We start from the raw sequence: 2,602 nt of genomic DNA, 5'->3' as shown, positions 1-2,602 counted from the left end.
GGCTGTTGGGGCACCTGGTATTGGCTACTGTCAGAGGACAAAATATGGAGCTAGAGGGACCTTTGGTCTAGCCCAGGGTGGCTGTTTTTATGGTTTAAATTACAATCACAGGCACTGATAACAGAGTTACTGAAAGTTTGGGAGTTAGGAGCTGGTAGATGAGTGTTCTAAGCTCCTTGCAGACAACCCCCTCCTCTGGGACAGGGGCAGGTCTGGGCTCTCACACCAAATGGCTCATTGTGGCTGCCAGAATCTGTGAGCAGCTCATTTAGTTTACACCGAGGGCTGAGTCCTGCTTTGTGCACCGTGTGTGAGAATGAAAATCCTAAACCGCCCTTTGAAATAACGGATGCAGCAGGACGTGTTACTGTCCCTGCCCCAAAGCAGACAGACCAATGGAGAAATGCCATCGAGTCCATGGTAATACTCCCCTGCCATTTTACCTTTTTTGCTTGCAAAACTCCCTCCCAACCTTGTGGGGTCCAGAGCCCGGTATTGAGCCTAAGCTGAGATTTCTACACTGCAAATTTACCACCCCAAGGCCCTAGCCTGGGAGCCTGCACTGGCACGGGACAGCCCTGGGTGTTTCATTGCAGTGTGGACATAGCCTAGCATGGGGGTAGGACTAGATGACCTCCTGAGGTCCCTTCCAACCCTGAGATTCTATGATTATGTCTACACTGCCATTAAAACACCAAAGTCAGTATTCTCAAACCCTGGGTCAGCTGATTCAGGCTTGTGGGGCTTGTGCTGGAGGGTTATAAAATGACAGTGTAGACACTTGGGCTTGAGCGCAGCCTCCGAGACACCACGAGGGGTGAGGGTCTCCGAGCCTGGGCTCCAGTCTGAGCCTCAGGAGCCCAAATCAGATCATCCAGGCCAGCCGGGCCAGCGGGATTTTATCACAGTATAGACGCCCTCTCAGGGTATGTCTACACTGCAATGTAAGCCCAGGGTTAGCAGAAGTCATGGCAGCAGTCCCAACATATAAACATAAACCACGAGGGAAAGTCCCACCCCCAAATAAGCTGGGCAGTGTCCTTCTCCCTACGGTTCGTAAGTCCAGCAACCAAAAGTCCTTTAACATGAGCCATCCCCGCTGTGCACCACACTCACAGCTGTTGTCCTTAGTGAGTGCAAGCCCAGAGGTGCCTCTGTAGAGTTCACCTGCCATCCTGGGTGGAAAAGGGGGAAAATAAGAAGGCATCGTACTCACTATGGTGTCTAGGGACTCACTCATCCCTCCACAGCCACCCTGTCCTAAAGTTGATCTAACACCTAAATTTTAATATTGAACCCCAGAACCCAGCCCACTTGGCTTTGGAACCCCTGTCTCCTGCCTAGCAAGTGCTATTGAATTGAGGGTGAGTCCCTCCGTCGGGGTCTGCCAAGCACAGTTGTGCTGCCCTCGATTCACACAACAAGGATAACAACCCTTTATTTCTCCTGCCCCTATAACATGGAGACTGGGAATCCAACACCCGCCACAAGTGATCATTTCGGCAAGCAACCCAACCTATTTCCAACATACTGTAAAATCCACATGCAGACTCGTACACGAAACCTTGCAAGAAAATCTTCCTGAGGGGGTCTGAAGCACCTGCTGCTGGAGGGAAGGAGGGAGCTGTGGGTTGAGATTGAGGGGCACTGGGAATAGGAGGGGGCCGTGGGTTGGGATTGAGGAGCACTGTGAATAGGAGGGGGCCGTGGGTTGGGATTGAGGGGCACCGGGAATAGGAGGGGGCTGTGGGTTGGGACGGAGGAGAAGGGTGAAGAGGAGCAGGCTCTGGGTGGGAGTGAGGAGCAGTGAGCATAGGAGGGACTGAGGGTTGGGATTGAGGGGCACTGGGAAAAGAGGGGACATGGGTTTAGGCTGAAGAGCATCTTCATTTGGGGATCCAGCAGGACAGGGGAAGGCAGCAGGTGATTCTAATTCCTTAGGGATATTCTGTGTGTTTGTATGTGTGTGTGTGTGCAGGGGAGGAACATGCTCTATGCCCAGAGGCCTTTATTGCTCCAGGCTGCAAGGACAGAGGGGCTGTCAGGAAGTTGCCCCTTCAAACCCACACACAAAAAGGGCCTTCTGAGGAAAGGGAAAATCCTGAAGAGAAAAAGTATCATCAAAGAGGACTCCAGGAAGACAGTTTAAGATCTTGATGAGTAGTTTGTCGCCTGACCAGGGATTTGAACCCTGGACCCTCAGATTAAAAGTCTGAAGCTCTGCCAACTGAGCTAACCAGGCTCATGAAACAAAAGAGCAAGTTGGTGCAGAGGAGAAACTAGTCAGGAAAACAAGAGTTGGAACCAATAGGGGAAACCTGCTGCTCTCTCTGGCCTGGTCAGGGGGCTGTGCCGATCGGGTGTCCGCAGTAAGTTCAGCATCAATATGGTGATCCCGGGGACGCTTGGGGTCCCCAGGTTGCCTAAGGAGGGGTGAACCGGCCCAGGTCAGAAACGGAGCAGGTCAAAACTCCCGTGCTGATCAGTAGTGGGATCGCGCCTGTGAATAGCCCCTGCAGCGTAGCCTGGGCAAGACAGTGAGACAGGGTCTCTTTTTAGACACCCCCCTCCCCCGCAGAGCCTGGATGGGGGGATGGGAGCA

General features: G+C 52.8%; 1 non-coding gene across 1 annotated transcript; it reads right to left on the bottom strand.

The window, feature by feature from the left end:
• Positions 1–2,169: 2,169 nt before the first annotated feature.
• Positions 2,170–2,242, bottom strand: TRNAK-UUU. The gene has a single exon. It is a non-coding gene; the product is annotated as a tRNA-Lys (tRNA).
• Positions 2,243–2,602: the final 360 nt, after the last annotated feature.

This window comes from Mauremys mutica, unplaced genomic scaffold (genome assembly GCF_020497125.1).
Source record: "Mauremys mutica isolate MM-2020 ecotype Southern unplaced genomic scaffold, ASM2049712v1 000675F_np12_subseq_154847:218410_obj, whole genome shotgun sequence".
NCBI classification, from domain to species: Eukaryota; Metazoa; Chordata; order Testudines; family Geoemydidae; genus Mauremys; species Mauremys mutica.
Note: the sequence above shows the minus strand (reverse complement) of the source record. Positions and strands in the feature narration are given on the sequence as shown.